This window comes from Macaca nemestrina, chromosome 11 (genome assembly GCF_043159975.1).
Source record: "Macaca nemestrina isolate mMacNem1 chromosome 11, mMacNem.hap1, whole genome shotgun sequence".
In the NCBI taxonomy this organism is placed as follows: Eukaryota; Metazoa; Chordata; class Mammalia; order Primates; family Cercopithecidae; genus Macaca; species Macaca nemestrina.
The window spans coordinates 87162317-87187210 of NC_092135.1; the positions used below are offsets into that span (position 1 = coordinate 87162317).

The window sequence follows — 24894 nt, forward strand, 5'->3', positions numbered from 1 at the left end:
TGGAGAGCTGTTACACTAGATCTCAACAGAAATCAAAATCAAAATGATAAGGCAATATTCATACTCTTAAACACTCTGAGTTAGAAAAAATAATTACAGCATAAACCAGTTTGAAGTTCAGCTTTTGTTCATGGATGATTACATCTACTCAGAATCATGCTTTTGTTGCAGTCTAATGGTTATCTTAAATAGCTGAGGAAGGTATAGGAAAGTTATTCTAATTATTTTTGGAAATGGAGAAAGACCTAGAGAATTGTATCCTGTGCTGGTAATAAGGCTTGGTTTCTATCTTGCTGCTTAGGATATGATTAAGGTCTTATCATTCACTGATACATAGGAACATAAATCCTTGGGGAAGAGGGGTGAGATGTTAGAATGAAAGGCTAAAATAATAATAATCATCATCATGCTAACATTAACACTGAAAGCACACATTTCATGTTAAGTCTATATCCAGACATTACAACCTCTTTATCATAAGATAAGAAATGTGACTGAGGTAAGCTTACATTTAGATAAAGGATTGAAGAAGGCACATGGAACTTAGACAGGAGTAGTTCTTGATCCTTGCAAAGACAGATTTCTTACTCTAATAGATCATGTCCCTAAGAAAAATTCATTCACATTTTTCATACACTTCTGCCCCCATCTACCCCTCACAGGCAGCAAGGGTAGTCCGTGGCTATGTTATAAAAGTTAGACTAAAATATGACAAACTAATAATGCTGGAACCCCACTATAACTGCCTTTCTACAGAATGGAGTTTTCTATAATGTGGATCTATTCAAGATTTAAATCTAAGATTATTTTTCTTCTGAAATATGAATATGTACATGAGACAGTTGCACCATACCCTGAGTCCATTCTGAGTCACAGGCCTGAGGCCTCAAAAAAAAAAAAAAACAACTATAGGGCATTACTAGAATTAAGCACTTTAAAAAATGCATGACATTATTTTAGTTTATTCAGATAAGTGACTATCATTTTGTTGCTGTTTAACTTTTCTCTTATTCTCAAACAGATGCTAACTAGTAGGGTAAATCAGTCTAAATGTGCTTTTGAGTTTAAACCATATGTCCACAAATGTTAGTGTACATCAGAATCATCTGAGATGACTGATAAAAATGGAAATTCTTAGACCGCTTCCTTAGACATTCAGATTCAGTAGGATTGAGGGTGTGGTCCACATATTAAGAAGTATTAGAGCACATATGTATGAATTTCAAGTTCTTGTTGGTGTTAGAAATAGTTTTAGAAACAATACTATGTAGCACAGATAAGAAATACTTAATGAATAAATATGTTATCAAATATGATTTCCATAATATATTCCCCTACCCTTGTACGTCAATGAAAAGTATTTTCTATCTCCTGCCAGTGATATCCTCCTATCCAGGAAAGGTGCCAGTTCAGGTTTGTTCTACAGAATCGAAAGAAACAGCTGTGTACTAGTAAATGCCAGAACAGAAATGACCGGGTAATTTCCTTCTTAGGCTACCAAGCAGACTGATCTTCAGAGAAACTAGGCTGGGCACTTGAGAAAGCACTTAAGGGCTTGACTCCCGGCCATTGGACTTTGGCCAAGGCAAACCTGCCTGCTTTCCTCCTCAGAAGGGGCAGTTGTGTTTGTAGTTTAGGAAAGGAAATCACTAATGCCCAGTAGAAAGCCTCCCAGAATCCCAACAGTATAACTCTGTTACAGGCTGAATACAGTACATCACCGAGCAATGAAAAATAGATCTCAAGACTAGAGTAAGCCAGCACTGGTCTTGAAAGCTACTTCATATGAGGCTAATCTAGTCTCTTATGCTGAGAAATTCTCATTCACCCAGCATGAGTATTCCCAGGAGTATATTAGAATGATTCATGGATAACATTCAAGGCTATAAATAAATAAATACTAAATTTCAGTTAAAAAGGTTAAATACCTAGGTTTTGTCTAAGTCAGTCCAGCTAAAAATGTGCTCCTACATAAATTAGTTTTATAACAAAATATCTTATGTTCATTAGACAACACATTTCTTCAAATGACTTACACAAAAAATCTCCACCAAAATAATTACTAAATGGAAAAGCCAGCTTTTCATCCAAATTTAACATTTTTTCCTCCTCCAGACTATCTCACTTACAAGAGTTAATGCAACAAAGCCATACACTGAACAGAATTCTATGCAAATAGCTAGCCTGGCCTACACTTGCCTAATCCATATCCATTTCCTGTTTTTCCAAATTCAAATCATTCACCTCATTCACTGAGTCTCTGTGAACACTAGACCAAGCTAGGCAGTTGGAAGCTCAGAAATAAACCAAGAAGTCTAGAAAAAGCTAATCAACTTGTAGAGAAATGTGTGTTCATGAAAAGACATGCACAAGAATATTTATAGCAGAACCATTCTTAATAGCCAAAAGCCAGCAACCACCCACATGTGTATCAACAACATCGTGGATAAATAAATTTGTGGTTATGATCATACAGCAATGAAAATGAATGATCTATAATTACACACAATTACGCAAAAATATTTCAAACATGATGAGCAAAAGGAGCTACATTGTTATTCCATCCTGTATATTTCTATTTACATGAAGTAAACTTTGGTGTTACAATTCATAATAATGGTTAACTTGAGGGGAAGGGATAGATGGTACTGACTGTAGCTGGATATTAGGGGAGCATTCTAGGTTGCTCATAAGATTCTGTTTACTTACCTGTGCCCTAGCTATAAGGGTCTGTTTGCTCTAAACAAATTTATTGTGTGGGTTGTATACAAATTATACATGTACTTTTCTGTATGTACACTACACTTCAGTAAAAAGTTCAGTTAAGAAAATTCTGTCACATTGCGCTACCTCTAAGAAAAATTATATAAAATATATTAAATATGAAGATGAGAAATAACAACAGGGAAGGAGGGGTGGTGCCAAAGGAAGCTGAGAGGGAAAAAGAGTAAGATGAAAGGGCGCTTTCATAAAAATAACTGCCTGTTTCCTGATGTGGAGAGGTAAACTGAGGATAAAATCTAAATTTAAAAAAAAAGTTTCTTCTCCAATGAGCGAAATGTATGTCAAAAATTAAACACAACCAAAAAAAAAAAAAAAAAAAAAAGACACTGAAGTCCCTGACTAATAATGTAAAAAATAAAGTTAGTTCCCTGTCTTACACCAGGAAATTTCCCAGAAATAATTTGCCATTCCAATTTAGAGAGAGGTAAAATATAGAAAGGGATATAATAAAATATGAAACAGAAAACTATTTTTAAAAAACTAGAAAATATGGCTGGGCACGGCGGCTCAAGCCTGTAATCCCAGTACCTTGGGAGGCCGAGGTGGGCAGATTTCTGGAGGTCAGGAGTTCCAGACCAACCTAACCAATATGGCAAAACCCTGTCTCTACTAAAAATACAAAAATTAGCCAGGTGTGGTGGCACACGCCTATAGTCACAGCTACTCAGGAGGCTGAGGCATGAGAATCACTTGAACACAAAAGGCGGAGGTTGAAGTGAGCTGAGAACACGCCACTATACTCCAGCCTGGGTGACAGAGTGAGACTCTGTCTCAAAAAAAAAAAAAATTAATATTAAAAAATAAAAACTAGAAAATATAATTTTGAAGCATGAATAGCAATTCTAAGCATGACGTAAGTTTTTCAAATTGAAAAGTCAAAAATTTCTATGCATCCAAAAACCATTAAGTGAAAGTAAGAACGTATAAAAAAAACTGGAGGAAATATTTGCAACTTATATGAAAGGCAAAGAGTCAATATACTTGATTTGCTAAGAATTCTTAAAAACCAATTAAAATATTTTAACAGAAAAACAGACAAGAGATGCAAGCAGGCGTGTTACAAAAGAATACAAGTTAATAAAAAATAAATCAACCTCAATGTATATCAAAACAACGAGACATTTTACAATTATAAAATTAGCAAGGATTTTTATATATTAATAAGAAGTATTGGTATAACACAGAGATATTATGGGGTATAAATACTAAAACTATCCTGAGGGACAATTAATCAAGCTTAATCAAAACTCTTTATACAGTACATACCACCAGTGGCTCGATGTTGACTCTCAGCAGTCTTCCTAGAGAATCAGGAGAAGGTGGTTTTGTGGTATGAGAGACAGCAGCAACTCTAGGATCCAAAAGCTGCCATTGGGTATAGCACAGATGAGTGGCAGGTGGCCAGAGTTCTCAAGACCTTTGATACAACAGGATTTAGTTCCTAATGAGGTAAAAATAAAGAAAAATACTAGTATCAAACTGACCCAGAAGGACTAGTTGAAAAATGGCAATCATCTCTCCCATCTTGAATATAGTGTTTAGTATTATCTTAACCTAAAAACTCTTACCACAGCTTATTTTTCACAGTCAGACTCTCAGGAAAATCTGTATTCAAATTTGGCCAAACATCAGATTTCTTCTCTTTGTACAGTTTTGCTAAATGAAAAATCTGGTGAGGGCCTGTTTTATTTTCCCATTTATAACACAGAAAATATAATCAGCATTTTGGGGAAAAATAGTTTTTCAGCAAAAAGGGATATTTTCCAGCTATGAAAAATAAGAATATTTAACCTTTAAAACCAAAACAAAAAAAAAAAGACAAATAAGCAAACAAAAAAACACCATTTCACATATATGTTCTAAGTTGAACATAAAATGTGGAGGGTTTTCTGATTTTTTTATTTGTGTGGTTACCATACTGATTTGTTTTGTTTTGTTTCTTACACTTTTTCACTTGTAGAACAACCAGTGAGTTAAATTACATGAGTGCAGAGCTAATATATGCTGTCTCTAACTCCTGGGGTACAGTCTCTGAAGTTGAACTGCCTGTGTTTAATTCCCAGTTCTTCTATTAATAAGCTGCATGACTTTGAGAAAGTTACATATTACTATTTCTGTGCACTAGTTTTCACCTTTACGAAATTGAAAAATAAAGGCAATATGCCTACAATGCTTTTATGAATATTAAATATCATCTCATAAACACTTCAGGTATGTCCTGATGCAATAAAAGTGCTTAATAAATAGTATCTGTCAGTATGTCTACATCTCCTAGCTATTTCCTCTACTACAGATAAAAATCATAGAGCATGATTTGTTAGTGATCACATTCCCCAAAACTCAGCAAACAAAAGCACGTGTAAATAGCAAAACCTAATAGTAAATAGAGGAATGATTGAGGAGTGGCATCAGCAAGATGTAGTAATAAAAACACCTCCTTCATCTCACAAAACATCAAATCAATAACAATATATGGACTAATTCTGTTTATGAGAAATCCAGAAACCAATTAAGAGGCATCTGCATCCCAGGAGAACACAAAGCCAGCCACATTGAAGCAAGTAGAAAAATTTCTGTCACCCTCTCACCATAGTCCCTCTGCCTGACAGAGCACCATGTGATTGGAAGGAAACTACCAGCTTCTGGATACTCCCTGGTGAGAGAAAGAGGAGACGAGCTCATACATCCAATGTTCTGACTTTTCAGGGAGGTTTTTATCTTAGAGCAATGATAACATCAGACATACTCTAGATGCTTGGGGGCCAGTGAGAACAGAAAAAGAACTGGGTATATGCTGCTTCTCCAGAGGAACCACAGTATCGCACTCAAGGAGGAAAGAGAAAAGTGGAACACATGTCCAACAGTCCAACTTTTTGAGGGGCTGCCCAAGGGACTGGTTTCTTTCTTGAATTTCTGGTAATGCAGATGGGACCTAGCATACTCTAGATGCCACGAGCCATGAAGAGTATAAAAGATCTGAGTGGCATGTTGCTGCTCAGAGAGCATGATCTGACAGCAGGTCAGAGGACCCACCACAGGATGGCAGATGTCAGAGAAAGCAAAAGATTACGAACTCCTGAAAAAACGAAACTAGCAAATTCTTCTAAATAGAAATCTATACATGCAAAGCCCAGAAAAGACACATCCACAGAAAAACTTTGAGAGGCCTTCAGAATCTCTACTTGGGCCGATTGGTGAAAGTTTTTCCTTATTATAAAGCTAGTTTACAAAGAGTTGCCGGGCATGGTGGCTCACGCCTGTAATCCCAGCACTTTGGGAGGCCGAGGCGGGCGGATCACAAGGTCAGGAGATCGAGACCACGGTGAAACCCCGTCTCTACTAAAAATACAAAAAATTAGCCGGGCGCGGTTGTGGGCGCCTGTAGTCCCAGCTACTCGGGAGGCTGAGGCAGGAGAATGGCGTGAACCCGGGAGGCGGAGCTTGCAGTGAGCCGAGATCGCGCCACTGCACTCCAGCCTGGGCGACAGAGCGAGACTCCGTCTCAAAAAAAAAAAAAAAAAAAAACAAAAAAACAAAAACAAAAACAAAAACAAAAAAAACAAACAAACAAAAAAAAACAAAGAGTTGGGGAGGTGGTTTGTTTTTCAAATATGCAGACACCAACACAAATGGGGGAAAAATGACCCAATCAAACCAACAAAATAAATCTCCAGAAACTGACCCTAAAGATACAGGTTACAAATTACCTAACATATAATTCAAAATAAACATCATAAATAAAGATGCTCAGTAAGCTCATGAAAATAATGTGTGAACAAATTAACAAAACAGCAGTAAGTTCTCCTCTACCAGTAATTACTTTAAATGTAAACGGATGAAATTCACCAATCAAAATACAAAGTGGCTAAATAGATTAAAATAAAAACAAAATCCAACTATGTGCTGTCTATAAGAGACTCACTTTAAATGTAAGGCACACATAACAAAAGAATGGAAAAAGATATTCGATGTAATTGGTAACCAAAACAAAACAGGAATAGCTACACTTATACAGACAAAATAGACATTATGTCAAAAACTGTAACAAGAAGCAAAGAATGACATTACCTAATGATAAAAGTTCATTTCACCAGGAAGATACAATTATAAATATATATGCAAACAATATCAGACCACCTAAATATATAAAGCAAATATTGACAGACGTGAAGGAAGAAATAGACACCAACAATAATAAAGTAAGAAACTTCAAAACCCACTTTTAATAATGGATGCAATAGCCAGACAGAAGATCAATAAAGAAACAGAGGACTTGAAGAACACTGTAGACCTAAGAGACATATACAGGACATTTCACGCAACAGACACAGAATATGCATTCTTCTGTCCAGTATAGATCACATATTAGGTCACAAAACAAATCTTAACTAATTTATAAGATTGAAATCATATAGGTATCTCTTTCGATCACAATATAATGCAACTGGAAATCAATTGCAGAAAGAAAACAAAAATTCACTTAACAACACATTCTTGAACAACCAATGGGCAAAATAAGAACATGAAAAGTGAAATTAGAAAATATTTTGAGACATATAAAAATGAAAACACAACATATTAAAAGTTATGGGATGCAGCAAAAGCAGTTCTGAAGGAACTTTAAAGTAATAAATGTCTATGTTAAAAAAGAAGGATCTAAAGCAACCTAATTCTATATATCAGGAAGTAGAAATAGAAAAAAAAAGCTAAACCCAAAGTTGGCAGAGGGAAAGAAATAAATAATAAAAATTAGAGAGGAAATAAATGAAATTGAGAATAGAAAAACAATAGAAAAATCAACAAAATTAATTGGTCTTTTGAAAAAAATCAACAAAACCAACAAACTTTACACTTGACTGAGAAAAAAAGAGTGAAGACAAAAAAAGTAAAATGGACATCAAAGAGGAGACATTACAATTGATGCCACAGACAAAAAGAATTATGAGAGACTACCATGAACAATTATAAGCCAATTATAGATTATCCAAATTGGATAGCCTAGAAAAAAAAAATGGATAAATTCCTAGAAACATATAGCCTATCAGAACTGGATCATAAAGAAACAGAAAACCCAAACAGACCTAATAATCAGTAAAGAGATTGAATCAGTAATCAAAAACCTCTCCAAAAAGAAAAACTCAGTACCAGATGGCTTCAATGATAAAATCTACCAAGCACTTAAAGAATTAGTGGCAATTCTTTGCAAACTCTTCCAAAAAATGGAAGAGAAAGGAACATTTTGAAACCCGATTTATGAAGCAAGCATTATTCCGATACCAAACCTGACAAAGACACCACAAGAAAATAAAACTACAAGTTAATATCCCTGATGATTTAGATGCAAAAATCCTCAAAAATATATGAGCAAACTAAATTCAACAGTGTATTAAAAGGATCATACTATGACCAAGTGAGATTTATCCCTGGGATGCAAGGATGGCTCATCATATAAATATCAATCAATGTGATTCACCACATTAACGGAATAAAGGATAGAAATTACAGGATGATAGAAATAGATGTACAAAAGGTATTTGGTAAAATTCAATATGCTTTCAAAATAAAAAGACTCCACAAACTAGGAACAAAAGGAAATTATCACAACATAACAAGGTCATATATGACAAGTCCACAGTGAACATCATACTCAGCAATGAAAAACTGATAGTTTTTCCTCCAAAATCAGGAAAAAAGGGACAGACATCCACTTCTGCCACTTTTATTCAACACAGTACCGCAAGTCCTACCCGGAGAAATTAGGCAAGAAAAGGAAATAAAAGTCATCCAAATTGGAAAGGAAGAAGGAAAATTATCCCTGTTCACGGATGCACGATCTTATATGTAGAAAATCTTGAAGATTGCCCCCACCCCCCCACACACACCAAAAAAACCTATCAGATCTAAGAAACAAATTCAGTAAAGTTCCAGGATACAAAAATCAACATACAAAACTCAATTGTGTTTCTATGCACGAACAGTGGACAATCTGAAAAGGAAATTAGGAAAACAATCCCATTTACAAATGGACCAAAAACAATAAAATCCTTAGGAAAAAATTTAACTGAGGGACCAAAAGACTGTACACTAAAAACTACAAGACATTAAAGAAGAAATTATAAAGGATACAAATGAATGAAAACATATTCTATGTTCATGCATTGAAAGAGTTAAGATTATTAAAATATTCATACAACTGAAAGCAATCTACAGATTTAATGCAATCTCTATCAATATCTTAATGACAATTTTTACAGAAATAGAAAAAAATTCTAAAATACACATAGAGCCACAAAGACTCCAACTGGCCAAAATAACTTTGGGAAATAACAAAGCTGAAGATATTATACTTCCTGATTTTAAAACAAATCGGCTGTATTACAAAGCTACAATAATCAATACAGTATGGTACTGCCATAAAGACAGACACATACAGGCCAATGGATTAAAATAGAGAATCCCAAAATAACATTAGACATTTATGGTCAACTGATCTTTGAGAAGGGTGCCAAGAATACACAATAGGATAAGGATAGTGTGTTCAACAAGTTATGCTGAAAAAATTGGATAGTCTCATGCAAAGGAATGAAATTGGACCTTTATCTAACACCATACCCAAAAATCAATGAAAAATGGATTAAACATAATACCTGAAACTATAAAATTCCTAGACGAAAACACAGAGATAAGGTTTCATGACATTGGTTTTTGCAATGATTTTATGGATATGACCCTAAAAACACAGGAAATGAAAGCAAAAATTAAAAATGGGAATACATCGGCTGGGCATGGTGGCTCACGCCTGTAATCCCAGCACTTTGGGTGGCCAAGGCAGGTGGATCACGAGGTCAGGAAATCGAGACCATCCTGGCTAACACGGTGAAACCCCGTCTCTATTAAAAATACAAAAAATTAGCCAGGCGCGGTGGCGGTTGCCTGTAATCCCAGCTACTCAGGAGGCTGAGGCAGGAGAATGGCGTGAACCCGGGAGGCAGAACGTGCAGTGAGCCGAAATCGCGCCAGTGCACTCCAGCCTGGGCGACAGAGCAAGACTCCATCTCAAAAAAAAGAAAAAAAAACGGAATACATCAAACTAAAAAACTTCTGCCCAGCAAAAGAAACAAGAGAGTCAAAAGGCAGTCCACAAAATGGAAGACACTATTTGCAAACTATATATCTGATAAAATATTCATATCCAAAATATATAAAGGATTACACAAAAAGGATTCCTACAGCTCAACAGCAAGAAAATAAATAACCCAATTTAAAATGGGCAAATGACTTAAATTGATATTTATTCTAAGAAAACTTAAAAGCGGCTAACAGGTACATGTAAAAATACTCATTACTAATTACATGTAAAAATACTCATCACTATCAGATAAATGCAAATCAAAGCAAAAATGAAATACCACCTCATACCTGCTAAGATGACCATTATGTTTTTTAAAAATAACCAAAAATAACTAGTGTTAGGAAAGGTGTAGACAAATTGGAATGCTTATGCACTGTTGGTAGAAATGTAAAATAGTGCAACCACAATTTAAAACAGTATAAAGATTCGTTAAAAATTAGAAATAGAGCTACCATATGATCCAGTCATTTCACTTCTGGATATTTATCCAAAACAATGAAATCAGGACATTGAAGAGATATCTGTACTCCCATATTCATCGCAGCATTTTTCACAATAACCAAAAGGTGAAAATAACCTAACGAATGGATCAAAAAAATATGTAAGTGTATACATACAATAGAGTATTATTCAGCCACTTAGAAAATCCTGGCATATGCTACAACATGGATGAATCTTGGAGACATTATGCTAAGTGAGACATTATGCTAAGTGAAATAAGTCAGAGAGGAAAAATACTTCAGGATTCTACTTATATGAGGTATCTGAAATAGTCAAACTCACTTAGCAGAAAGTACAATGGTGGTTGCTGGGAGCTAGGAGGATGGGAAAATGAGGAGTTTCTTTTCAGTCATATAAAGTTTCAGTCATGCAAGATGAAAAACTTATTAGAAAGCTATTGTATAACAATGTGCTTACAGTAAACAATACACTTAAAATTTTAAGAGGGCAGATCTCAAGTTATATTTTTTTTGCCACAAGAAAAAATAAACACATGAAGAGAAGAACTTTAACTTTACCAGGGATAGCAGGAAAATAAAAGAATAAAGAAAGAGAAAGGTGAGCCCCTTCTGAAAGTTGACCTCAGGAAAATCTGGGACTCTCATTCACACCCCGTGCCTTTGATCCTTTCTCTAAAAATGTTTTACACTGGGGAAAAATATCCACAAAGCTGCATTTAAGGCAACTACATACTGATTCATGTGGATACCTATTATGTTCATACAGAACAAGCCTGACCCCCCAACTTGAGTATCTTTTTTGTCTGATAACTTATGATCATCTGGTAACTTAAGAAAAAAGGACATATGTAGATATATATAGACAGAGATGATAGAGATAAAATATTTAATGAATGTGTAGAAGCTATTAAAGCATTTGTGTGTATGTTTCTTATAATTAAAGAAGAATAAAAAGAGAAAAAGATACATTTTTGTGTTATCTTCTATTTTTCCATTCCCTGTTCCAACAAGACAGTCTTTCTTCATTGAGGAGATTTTGCTATCAGGAGAAGGAAGTGGAGGCCTTTCTCAGATCTTGCTGGGAAAGCTCAGGTGGAGAGGAGTTTGTTGGAGGAATTCAGAGGGTGACACAGCAAGAGAGTAAACACATTCCACATGACTAGAAAGGAAGAAAGGTCTCTGTTCTGCCCCAGAACAGAGAATGGTTTAGGAGAATGGTTTAGGAGAATGGTTCCTTGGTGGAAGAGGAGAGACTGGAGCCTCACACAGAGACCCTTCTGGGCCTGAGCATAGAAACAGAAGAGCCACTTGCCTTTAAGTAACTCCACGGGTTTGGATAAGGGGAAAGTCCTCATTGACCATGGTGACTCAGACACTCTCATTCCATTTTCTGGGCACTTCATAAACCTCCTGAATTTTTGTGCAAACTAGAGACATAGACAAGCACCTGCATTTAAAATTATGAGGTTCTAATTTGCCAGGGACTCAGGTAAGGGACTCAGACTCATATTTTTTTTTCTGTAATTGTGAAATTAAAGTAATAGGACATTTCTTCCACACCTCACATCGGGTAGTAGTATCTATAATCACAACACATAGGAAGCTATTTATTACATAATTATTTTACAAGTGAGAAAGATAGGTTATAAAACACTGTATGATATAAAAGTCCATTTTTGTAAAATAAAATAATATACTGAGTTCCTACAATAGGCCAGGCAATGAGCTGGTTGAGGCAGACTACAGAGGAGTGGGTTTCAGGGAAAAGATTTCTCTCGAACATGTTTCTCCAGGACAATATATCGTTCATTGCTGCTATAGACTGAATGTTTATGTCCCCTGCAAATTCACAGTGAAATCTAATTTTGAATGCAATTATATTTGGAGGTGTTTCCTTTGGGAAGTGATTGGGTGATGAGGAGGAAGCCTTGTGAATGGGATTAGTCCCCCTATAAAAGAGAAGCCAAAGACTTCCCTTGCCCTTTCTCCTATGTAAAGATACAGCAAGAAGATGGCCATCTATGAACCAGGAAGCAGAGCCTCACCAGAGAGCTCATCTTCAAGTTCCTTGATCTTAAACTTCCCAGCCTCGAGAACTACCAGAAATAAAATTCTTACGCTTATGAGAAATTAAAGGGTGTGGAATCACCCCTGAGAAAAATGCTTTCTGTTGAGTGACTAATATTGAGACCTAGTTTAGCCTTCAAAGCTGCTATGGCCCAGAATCACTGATACAAGAATAAAATTTAAGAGAATAAACAGCTGGATTTGTAGTATATTTAGTTTTCTATTTCAGAGTTTTATCAAAATAGAGCAAGAAAACTTCCATCAAAAGCAAGCACATAGTAATAATAGTCTCAGCACCATCAATACATATGGTCATTATACTGAGGGTACAAATCATTGTTTTCCTGTTGGCGTCTGTGTCTTTTCTCTCACTGCTTTCATTTTGTTTCTAGGTAATTGGAGGCTGAGATCCAGGAAAGATAAACAGAGTTTTAAATGCTTCCATTAAAGAATAAAGTTATTATTGCTTCCTAAATCAAAGCTACATGTAGCCATAAGTTGAGGTAAACAATGACAATTAAAAATGAGACATTAACATTTCTACTTCCTGTAGCTGCTTGCCAATAAACATAAACGTTGTAAATAGTTGACTAGAATTGAGACCCAAAGAACTCTAAAAGTAGTCACCAGAAAAGCAAATGGAATTAGATACTATAGGATCGTTAAATACAACTTTGTTACTACAGCTTTACCCTGGTATTCAAAAAAAAAATTTAAACAGAATATTTTTCTTTCAACTCAATATTTTCTTTAATGGAGTTTATTCCATTGTTTTATTGTTGGAAGAAGTGTATAGATGGTCCTGACTTACAACTGTTCAACTTAAGTTTTCTCAACTTTATAATGATGCAAAAGTGATATGCCATCAGTAAAAACTGTACCTCAAATTTTAAATTTTGATTTTTTTCCCAGGATAGTGATACGTGGTATGATACTGTCACTATGCTGGGCAGCATCAGTGAGTCACAGCTCCCAGTCAGCCATGGAATCACGAAGGTAAACAACCCATACAGTGTGCTGTGTTGCCAGAATTTTTTGGATATTGTGTTTAGGGTGCCATCAGGTCTACAAAATGTCAATTTTTGACTTACAATATTTTCCACTGGCAATGGGTTCATCACCACATAACCCCACTGTGAGTCAAGAAGCATCTGCATTTGCTCTTTCAGTTATCTTATTTTAAAGATTCGGTTTTATTTTTGCTTCTTAGCTATTTTCTTTGTTTTCTCTCTTTTATTTGATGGTCTATGTTACCTCCGATACCTACTTTCAGTATGTTGTAAATTATGTGTTCTCTTTTTAGTTCCACTAGTGTTTATGTTTGTATCTTTTATAGCATTGATTAAGCATACAGTTGTCAGTTTATCAAGTTCAAGAAAGAAATAGCATCTATTAACTTCCTCCTAAGTAAACTGCAAACTATACATCCTCGGCCTAGTCCCATTCCACTACACACACCCTAGTTTTTGTTTTTATATTCTGTAATTTTGAAATCATTATTATTGTATTATTTTACTCAAGAATTTTAAGGAATTATATTTCCCTTTTAATAGACTCATTTTTATGTTTACATAAACTCAAAGCCCACCATCAGCTTTTTCACACCATGAATTTCCCATTCAAGAATATTTTAGTTTTTCTATATATTGGCTGAATTGCATATTTAAATGAAGATTTTGGTAGGGTAGCTACATAAGCAGTATATTTTCCTGAGTCGTTGGATACATAAAAATATTTTCTTGTTGACTTTACATAAAGGTTTCAGCCTGGTTAGATAAATAATACTTGGATTAAACCCATTCTCCTCTGAAAATTCCGTAGATGAGGCACCCTGGTCTTCTGAGAGTATAGCAGGAGGTGAAAAGCACAGGACCTAGAATCATGTAAACATCTGATTTTAGCTCTGCTAATTACTTGCTATGAAACCTTTGCAAATTAGATAATGCATACTTTTACTTCGTTTCCTAAATCTCATTGTTCTTATCTGTAAAATGAGACTACTCCTTACTTTCCAGGTTTAATGTAAGGAATTAATAGCATGATCTATATTAGTGCTAATAAAAGTATAGTGCAAACCATATTTATAGTTTTAATTTTTCTAGCAGTCACATTAAAAAGGTAAAATTAATTTAAATATTTATCATTTAAATAAAAATACTAATTATACTTAACCCAATAGGTTCAATAATACACATCATTTCAACATGTAAAACATTGTTGAGATATTACATTCTTTATTATACTGAGAATTCTACATATAGTGTATATTTTATACTTATACCATAGAGCTATACCATGCAGTTATAGCATTTGCATGTCACATATATCAATTTGGACTGTCACATTTCATGTCCTCAGTAGCCACATGAGTCCAGTGTCTGCTATACTGGAGAGGTCAGGGTTACATACTATGACTCAGTAGAGTTTCTGGCATAAACATTCTCTAAATAGCACATATTTTTAATTGTTTTAATGACATAGAGAGAACTATCAGAAAAATCTCTTACTTTCTTACTAAATCATCTGTTCCTTCTGCCTAAATATATGCAAGAGTCTTTATTATTTTTTCATGTTAAGAAATGTTTATTAGTAAACTTTTTATTGCTATAGAACATAATATTGAAAAGAGCAAAAATCGTGTTTCACCCAAAGGATAGTCACAAAGTGAACATGTAATCAACACTCAGATTCTTAGTCTCCCTAGGTGACTTCAAACATTATGATGTTTAATTTCATCTAGTTTCAAACTTCCCACAAACATAAAGATGCAATATGTATCCTTTTACATCCTGCTTCTTTTAGTCAACATTATATCTCAGCCATATTGTTGCATATGAGTTTTGGAATATAATTCTCATTTTCTGTAAAGTAATCCATTGTATGAACATACCATAATTTATTTATTCACTGTTCCATTTAACTGCTGTTAGAATTTTTAGCTCCTAATTAATTCGTTTGGAGCTTATGCAGAAAAGAGTTAACATAGGAGGGCATAATGCTATCCCTAGACAAGGCTGCATCTACTGTTGGCCCTTGACTAGCATGTGAGAACTTGGATTTTGGAGTGAGTTACTGGTAATAGTGTCTCATTGTGCCCAAATGGTTTGTAGAAACAATGTGGTTTATGCTGAACACCTGCTTTCCTTCTGGGAGTCTGGAATTCTGCTATGGTCCAGGCAGAGGCTGCATATTTGTCTATCCCCCAATTAAAAAAAAAAAAAAAAAAAACTCTGAGCAGTGAGTCTCTAATGGGTTTCTCTGATAGACAGCATTTCACATGTGTTATCACAACTTGATGCTCTAGGAATTAAGTGTGTCCTGTGTGATTAATTGGGAGAAGACTCTGAGAACTTGCACCATGTTTCCTCTGGATTTTGCCCCATGAGTCTTTTCCTTGTCCTGATTTTATTTTGTATCCTTTCACTGTAATGAATCATAACCATGAGCATGACCCTAGTTGTGCTGAGTCCTGTGAGTTCTATAAACCATCAAAACTGAGTTGTCTTGGCAATATCTGACACAGGGCCATTACAAACAATGTTGCTATGGATATTCTTGCACATGCCCGTTGGGCAACATATGTGAAATATATATTGCAGAGTATTGGGCAATAGGGTATGAATATGTTCATCACTAGTAAATATTGACAGTTTTCCAAAGTGGTTATATTGATTTACAACTCCTATCAATAACTAATGAGAGTTCTAGTTGCTATACATCCACTCCAACACTTGACATTGTCATTTTAGCCATTCTGATGGGTATAGAGTGGCATCACATTTTGGTTTTAATTTGCAATTTGCTTGATGACCAAATAAATTTGAGATCCTTTTCACAGGTCTATGGGCTACCAAGATATCCCCTATTGTGAAGTGTCTATTCAAGTCATTTGCCAATGTTTCCACTGGGTTATCTGACATTTTCTTATTGATTTGCAAGCATTCTTTATGGATATGTAAGACCTTTATATATACAAGTATATATATATGTGTGTGTGCCAAATACATGACAACTATACTCCCACTCACTCTTTTAATGGTAACCTATGATAATAATAAGTTCTTAACTTTAATACAGTTTAAGTTAGCAATGTTTTCCTTTATAGTTAGCAATTTGTGTATCTTGTTTAAACAGTATGTATTACTCTGGAATCATAAAGATTTTATTCTCCTATTCTTCTAAATGTCATACTTCATTACCTCTTACATTTAGATTAGAAAGGATTCTCTGTATGTTGTAAGGTCTTTCTTTTTTCTTGAAGCCAAATAATTCCAGGATCTGACTCACAATTGAGTATTACTATTTTTATCTGGAATCTGGTTTACTCTTTTGATCTAGAAGTTTACTGTTTACCTCAGTTCGAGAAAGGTTTTTTAAATGTATACCTTAATAATTTCCTATTCCACTTGTAATTTTTTTACTTCAGGAACACTATTTCCTCCACCATATATGCTTTATTTGTTAGCATCTTTTTAGAAGTTATGCCACCCTTCCCATTTTATTCTTTTATTGTTCTTTCAATTTTATCTCTTATTTGACAGAGTTTACAAAAGAGGATAAGAATAAGGTCTTAGAAATGATAATTTTGTAAGACAGTAACAGCAAAAAAAGACAGCTGGGCTCAAGCAAATGAATATAGTAGTCAATATTGCTGTTAAAAAAAGATTTTCTTAAATTATATAAGAAATGATACACATAATAAGTGGCAAAGGAATTCATAGGACTGAGGAATGACATTGGTCTGGGGTAATTAAGAAATGCACCTCAGAGAAGTTAACGAGTTTAATGATATATAAGTAGAACATTACTGTAGTAAAAGCTAAAATATGCATAATTGCTGACATTATAGTGATTTTGGCAATATGTCCAACCACTATAGACCAAACAAACTTGCAATGACAGACTATAAATGTGTACTTTTAATAATAAACCCAAATATAAATTCTTATTTGGCACAAATTTTCCATTTGTTCAGAGAAATTTTTGAAACTCAAAATACAACGATAAATGTGGCAAAGTAATTATAACTCTACATTTGATGAACTTTGGATTTCCTTGACACTGAATATCTCAAGGCTCAGTTTTGCATTCAATAAACTTAAAAATCACCATTTATATTTTGGGACCATTTTATAGCTTTTATTGGATGGGAAAACAGAGCTAATCTTCATCAGTATTTTCACAGAACAAAATACTTCCATCATAATTGAAACTGTCAATGGGTCTTGGGAATATAATATGTTTGTGAGCTATTATTGTTTCCATTCAACATCAAAATAAATATATATAAAACAAAATTTATTCTAATTTTCTGAAATAGCTTCAGCTATGTTTCTCCTCTTCTGTTTGAGAATTTTGCATTGCTCCAATATAAATGTGATCAATATGTCATAAATATGAGTATGTTGGTTTATTTCTTTCTTGATGTTTTAAAATGCAAATGAGGCAGACAGCGGGACATCTCCACAGAGATCCCACTGAGCATCACCATCTTGATAATTAATCACTTACCAGGAACTAGGCCTCCATTTTACAGCCTCAAAGACCTGATTTTTCCTGTACATTGAAAATGGATCATGAACCTGAAGCATTAATTCAAAATTCAAAAGGATAAACTTTCAGTAGGAAATAAGATTCTAAACAGAACTAGAATATTTGTATGTATCACTAAGAAAATATATTAATCTGTTTTCATACTGCTATATAAAGAACTGCCTGAGAGTGTATTAGTCTATTTTCATACTGCTGTAAAGAACTGCCTGAGACTGGGTAATTTATAAAGGAAATAGGTTTAACTGACTCACAGTTCAGCATGGCTGGGGAGGCCTCAGGAAACTTACAATAATGGCAGAAGGCAAAGGGGAAGCAAGCCACCTTCTTCAACAGGTGACAGGAAGGAGAAGAGCATAGCAAAGGGGAAACAGCCTCTTACAAAACCATCAGATCTTGTGAGACTCACTATCACAAAAACAGCATGGGGGAAATGGCCCACATGATCCAACTACTCTCCACCTGATTTCTCCCTTGACACGTGGGGATTATGGGGATTCTAATTCAAGATAAGATTTGGGTGGGGACTCAAAGAAACCAAATTATAATCAGAGGTCAGTTTTTAAAAAGGGTAATAATTACTTAGAAAAATAAAATATTTATTATACTCTGTTTAAAATAGAATTAGGTATTCTTTTTACACAGAAAATAAAAGTTCAAATGCTTTAGAGACTAGGCAGGTAATATCAGTTAGCAAAGTCATCCCAAATGAACTTTGGTCAACTGAAGGGCAACAAGGTGTTTACAAAGGAACTACCAGATATTCAATTCTAGCTGATCATCATCATAGCGAGTATAGACTCGAGTGTTGACAGAACTTCTGATTTTTTTAAGAGACTCTGGAACTTTACATTTTTAATGTTTATCTTCAGATTTTTTAAATGTTAATAATTATAATAGAATAATGGCCTCACAAAATGCCCATGACCTACTCCCAGGAACCTGTTACCTTTCATGCCAAAAGGGACTTTGCAGATGATCAAGAACCTTGAGATGGGAAGATTATCCTGTATTCTCCAAGTGTGCCAAGTGTAATTCCAAAAGTCCTTATAAGGGGCAGAGGGATGCAGGAAGAACACAGTGAGGGAAGGGGACATGGTAATGAAAACAAGAGTCATAGTCAAAGAGTGCAATCTGAAGATGCAACATTTCTGGCTTTAAAGACAGAAGAGGGGGACACAAGACGGAATGCAGGAGGACCTAGAAGTTAGAGAAGACAAGGAACTGATTGTCCCCTAGTACCTCCAGAGGGAACACAGCCTGCCTATACTTTGATTTTAGTCAAATAAGACACATTTCAGACTTCTTCCTCTAGAAATGTAAGATAATAACTCTGTACTGTTTTAAGCCACTAGATTTGTGGTCATTCATTATAGCAGTGTTAGAAAACTAACTGTCATGCCCTGGAGACATTTTCCCCATTGTCTTGGGGATTAACATTCGGCTCCTCATTACTTATGCAAATTTCTGCAGTTGGCTTGAATTTCTCTTCAGAAAATGGGATTTTCTTTTCTATCACAGTGTCAGGCTGCAGATTTTCCAAAATTTTATGCTCTGTTTCCCTTTTAAAACTGAATGCCTTTAACAGCACCCAAGTCACCTCTTGAATGCTTTGCTGCTTGGAAATTTCTTCTGCCAGATACCCTAAATCAGCTCTCTCAAGTTCAAAGTTCCAACAAATCTCTAGGGCAGTGGCAAAATCCTGCCAGTCTCTTTGCTAAAACACAAGAGTCACCTTTGCTCCAGGTCCCAATAAGCTCCTCATCTCCACCTGAGACCACCTCAGCCTGGATTTCATTGACCATATCCCAACCTTTGCTCCAGTTTCCAACAGGTTCCTCATCTCCATGAGAGACCACCTCGGCCTGGGTTTCATTGTCCATATCTATTGGTATTTTGGTCAAAGTCATTCAACAAGTCTCTAGGGAGTTCCAAACTTTTCCACATTTTCCTGTCTTCTTCTGAGCCCTCCAAACTGTTCCAATGTCTGCCTGTTACCCAGTTCCAAAGTTGCTTCTACATTTTTGGGTATCTTTTCAGCAGCGCACCACTCTACTAGTACCAATTTGCTGTATTAGTCCGTTTTCACTCTGCCGATAAAGCCATACCTGAGAAAAACCATGATATACTATAATGTATAGTATATACAATATACTATATATCTAGGGCATGACAGAGACCTTTGTGGCAGCCCCTCCTATCACAGGCCTGGAGGCCTAGGAGGAGAAAGTGGTTTCATGAGCCTGGCCCAGGGTCCCCATGCTGTGTGTAGCCTAGGGACTTGATGCCCTGCATCCCAGCTTCTCCAGCCATGGCGAAAGGGGCCAATGTAGAGCTCAGGTTGTGGCTTCAGAGGGTGCAAGCCACCCTTTGGATTTCAGACTTGTGTGGGGCCTGTAGCCCTTTTGTTTTGGCCAATTTCTCCCATTTTGAATGGCTGTATTTACTCAATTCCTGTACCTCCATTGTATCTAGGAAGTAAGTATGGCTTACTTATACTGGGTTACTTACACAAGTTATAAGGATTTAATGTACTTACAATTCCATGTAGCTGGAGAGGCCTCACAATCATGGCAGAAGGCATGGAGGAGCAAGTCATGTCTTACACAGATGGCAGCAGGCAAAGAGAGAGCTTGTGCAGAGAAACTCACACTTTTAAAACCATCAGATCTCATGAGACTTATTCACTATCACAAGAACATCCAAGGGAAGACCCACCCCCACGATTCAGTTACCTCCCACTGTGTCCCTCCCACAACACATGAAAATTCAAGATGAGATGTGGATGGAGACACAGCCAAACCATATCAGGATTCATGACAATAATGTTTCTTATAATTTATAACAATTCCAGGTTTCTTGAGAGCAGTGTTCATGCTTTCTTTTTTTTTTCTATTTGAATAATTCAACAGATCACAATAGAACCATAAGTTAGCAGTATTTCAGAAAAAGATGCTACTTCTTTGGTTTTACCCACTCCAGACACAGAAACTTCATTGCAACAGTTAGATAAAATCTAGCATCTGGAAAAGGTGCTTTAAATCAAAACTTAGTGATGGGTTATTTAAGATGATTAAGCTCAAACTATGGTATGCATACTATATCTGTTTTATTCTAAGATTAATTAAGGCATACTCAAAATGTTTTAAACAAGTAAATAATATATCGTTGGGAACCAGTATGAACTTTTGTCTTACTCTCCAGCAAACAAGACAGTTTCAATCCTTAGCCAGAGTTTTTCCTTTGGAAGTCAAAGGAGAATTCCTCTTCCTGGGTTTCCCCAAAATCTTCTCTGTGTAAAAAGCTTTATTCAATGCCATATGAACCTTTTGGAATGTCACATGTGCCACTGGGATAGTTTTTATTCTCAGACATTCTTTAGGAAATTTCTCAAAGCTTAATTTTTATCATATGATGTCTTTCAATATTGGCATTCTCCAGAAGTATAATGTCCCAAAGATCTATGCCTTTTCTTTATTCCTCTACAGACATAATCTTTCTCTCTGATTATTCTTTTTCCCCTTCCTTTGGCCATGCTTTGATCTGTCACATTCTTAACTGCAATATGGTCAAGGGAGATTTTTAAAATCCATTTAGCTAAGAAGATTGTTTACCATTGGATAGAGTAAGAGTTGAAACCGTGTTTCTTCTATTGATGCCATTACAAATTGTGTTTAGTACAACCCTATGGCTGGAGAAATTCATGGTATGTGATGTTGAAGTATTTCACAGCTAATATTGTGGAATCCACAAAAGCACTCAGTTTAATGATAAAAACAAATTAGACTTCCATAAGCACAGGTTTGTTGATATTGTCAATTTTACTTAGGCACCATTGCAAATACTCATGATTTCATATTTGGTTGTTGTAAACAGAAATACGTTATTTTATCTCTGAAAAAACATATATTTCAAACTTCCTAGAAAAAAATACAAAATGTGGAACTTTCTAGTCATTCACCAATATATGAAAAATTCAGTTCTCACCCAGAAATATAATCCAGATTATGACAGTTTACTCATTAGTAAATTACTCATAAGTTCTAGTTGGATATCTTTGTTTCACAGAATAATTTATTAGATGAACCATCCTAACCATGCTAGAGGTGAAGCTGAGAATTTTAGCAAATGGAAATAGGTGATATCCCAATAGCAATTAGCTACATACCTTGACTACAAGAGGCTGAGAAACCTCATAGAAAAGAATTTGAACTCTGTTCATATTTGGGTTTTAGTTATATACAGATGTGATAGACTGCAGTGTGAGAATGTGGCAAAATGTAATTGAAGCCAAATAATGGGCATACAGAGAGCAGGGTTCCCTTGAGAAAAAAATCAGCATAAGTGGGGAATAAGATTGGCACAACGAGCCAGATACAGCAAAACATCTTCTTAGTGGGGAAAACTGGTGGTTGGAGACACAGTCTGAAGAGGTGTTTAAAGCCATAAGACTCAGTCTTCTGGACTGAGGAGAGCTGCCTATGGTCTCTGAGAAAGAGAAGCCTGTGTAGTAACCTGAAACAACACTATTGCTTCTACCCAAAGTTAACGAATTTTAAAATTTAAAGAGCTACATCAAACCAATTCTTCTGAGGACTAAAAACTGTCCCTCTACTTCCACACAGAACAAAAAAAGCGAGATTGAGATGGAGGAAATGTTTCTGTCAGATAAAAGAGATTACCTTGGATCTGAGACAGGTAGAATGGCGATGAGACCCAAGCACAGGTAACAGAGAAAAAACAGGCATGGACCAGTTGTGGTTGCTGTGCAGATGGGCCAAGAAGAGAACACTGTAGATGGTGCAAGAAGTGTAAAAGTGAGGAGCAAAGTGATGGATGCCAACAGCACAAGCAGCTGGCAGGTACAAAATTAAAGGTGTAGGGATACAGAGTAGATTTTTAAATGTACATTAATACACGCTTATGTTAATAGGTGCTGTGTACCCCCTCCTTTCTCCCCAAAAGAAGCCCTGTGCTTAAACGGGATTGTGAAACATGTACCCACAACTCCCCTTCAAGATTCACAACACATATTAGAGTTTGAAAAATTCCACACAGAGAAACCCAACATGACCACATTTATTTGCCCCTGGGGCACTCTTATTTGAAACATGCTCACTGTCACACTGAGGAACAGATTACAAGGCATACCAGGTTAGGAAGTCTTGTTCTAAAAAAATTTTCTTTCTTTTTATTTTATTTTTTTTGAGACAGAGTCTTGCTGTGTTGCCCAGGTTGGAGTGCAATGGCATGATCTCAGCTCGCTGCAACCTCCACCTCCTGGACTCAAGTGATTCTCATGCTTCAGCCTCCCCAGTAGCTGGGATTACAGAACTGAGTCACTATACCCTGCTAATTTTTGTATTTTTAGTAGAGACAAGGTTTCACCAAGTTGTTCAGGCTGGTCTCTAACTCCTGACCTCAAGTGATCCAACCATCTCAGCATCCCAAAGAGCTGGGATTACAGGCATGGGCCACTGCACTCAGCCTAAAATATTTCAAGTTTTAAAACTACCACAATACAGTAAGCAATTCAATGTATTAAACAATGATAGGTTCTTAAGAAATGTTTCATGAATATTCAAAAGCTTTAAAGTCAATACATGTTCTAATTTTTCTAGGAATAAAATTAATTGTTATTAAGTCACATGGAAATACTTTATACCCAAAATACTTTAAGCTACACATTTTAAAAACATAGTTCTTCCTACTAGCTCTAAAATATCATAAAAAGGGAAGGTAAGTATTGAATCCACAGAATGTTATAGTTTCTTTGATAATAGCAATGTGCTTTTTTCAGTGTCACAAATTAGTAGTTTTCATTTGTTAGATACAGCTGTGTATTTCATAATTTATATTTGTGCAACAAAGTCTGGCATTTCAGAGAAGTTTTAAAAAATGTTTTAAAAAATTGGAGAAGAAACAAATGGTGAATAATGAAATTTATTTTAAACTATTTTAGAAATATTTGGCAGCAACTATTAGAGTATTAGTAAGAGAACAGCTATTGTAAAAATAGTAAGTTTATTTTGCATGTACTTTCTTGAAAGAAAAATAATTTAAAATGAAACAAAGAAGTATTATCAAATGTGTATCATAGAAACATTTATTAATAAGGAAAAAATATTTCAGTAAACACCGTATTTCATCATCAGGAGTTTGAGTCTATAAAACTCTGTGCATCCATTCATACATATAGTATATTGAAGAAAAACTACAAATTCTTTCTTCTTTTTGTAATATGTGGCTTTTAAAAATAAGCCTGGTGATTTTATCCTTTTTTCCCTACCATTGAATTTACACTATAGCTTTCAAATTAATCTTACTTGAGAAAACAGACTAATTCATGACCCAATATTCTTCTCCGATGATTTCTGAAAGATTTTGTAGTTGGAATAATAATTCAAGTTTCTGAACATATCTGGCCATTTTGCATATGTTCATTTCATTCTTGGTCAAGGTATGTTTCCATATCATTAGTATAATTTTAAAGTATCCACAAGGCTATTTAAAGTATTTAAAGATAATTCCAATAAATAGGTTGTTATAATATTTCGAAGGACTTGGGAAAAAATTAATAGTTGACTTAACTCAAAATTGTACAATAATTTTTCAAAATTATTTTGTAACAAGAGTAGCCAATTCTGCAGTTCTCTTTGGCAGACCAAAAAAGGTTTTATTAAAATAAACTTTCAGGAAATGAAATTAGTAATATATAGAGTAGGCATATATTATCTCAGGATTATTTTTCTCACTAAAATCCTCTAAGATGGCTATTGAAATTTTATACCAGCAATTATCATTAATTGCAAGCATAGACCAAAATAGCCAAAATTGAGATAGTCTACATGTCATATTGAAATAAGGTAGCAGTTTTTAAGCAATGAACCTATCATTAAT

At 35.1% G+C, this 24894-nt stretch overlaps 1 protein-coding gene across 3 annotated transcripts in view; it reads right to left on the minus strand.

Moving 5' to 3' along the window:
* The window catches only part of LOC105468235 (collagen type V alpha 2 chain), a 274423-nt gene that overhangs the window by 197043 nt on the left and 52486 nt on the right, over positions 1-24894 (minus strand). For all 3 annotated transcript variants that reach the window (XM_071073054.1, XM_071073052.1, XM_071073053.1), the window contains one exon: positions 4051-4225. The gene's annotated coding sequence lies outside the window, so the exon portion shown is untranslated. The remainder of the gene's footprint in view (positions 1-4050; positions 4226-24894) is intronic.